This window comes from Chenopodium album, chromosome 22 (assembly GCF_948465745.1).
Source record: "Chenopodium album chromosome 22, dcCheAlbu1.1, whole genome shotgun sequence".
Taxonomy (NCBI): domain Eukaryota; kingdom Viridiplantae; phylum Streptophyta; class Magnoliopsida; order Caryophyllales; family Amaranthaceae; genus Chenopodium; species Chenopodium album.
In genome coordinates, this window is record NC_137855.1 from 5274412 (window position 1) to 5274781 (window position 370).

Below are 370 nucleotides of genomic sequence, written 5' to 3' on the forward strand. Positions count from 1 at the left end.
TACAATCATTTGTTGTTGTAACAAAGATTACAACAAATGGGGTGGTGGCGCAGTTGGCTAGCGCGTAGGTCTCATAGCTTCTGAGTAATCCTGAGGTCGAGAGTTCGAGCCTCTCTCACCCCAATATCTTTTGTTTTAAAAACTTTTTATTACAACCTAGAGCAAAGCTTGGTTCTTTGGTATTTATTCTTTGATCTCTACGTTATAGGTACTACATATGAAGTACATAATATCGACACAGAAGTAATTATAAATGTCTTTGAACCTCGAATGCAAGTTCTGAGGGAGAAGACAGGAAGGAAGTTTCCTTTTCTGCAAACACTAACACATTTTAAACAAAACTTTTAACTAAATTGCTGCATCTGCAAAA

General features: G+C 36.8%; 1 non-coding gene across 1 annotated transcript; it reads left to right on the forward strand.

The window, feature by feature from the left end:
• The first annotated feature begins 38 nt into the window (after nucleotides 1-38).
• Nucleotides 39-123, forward strand: TRNAM-CAU (transfer RNA methionine (anticodon CAU)). Its single transcript is given in 2 exon segments — nucleotides 39-76; nucleotides 88-123. It is a non-coding gene; the product is annotated as a tRNA-Met (tRNA).
• Nucleotides 124-370: the final 247 nt, after the last annotated feature.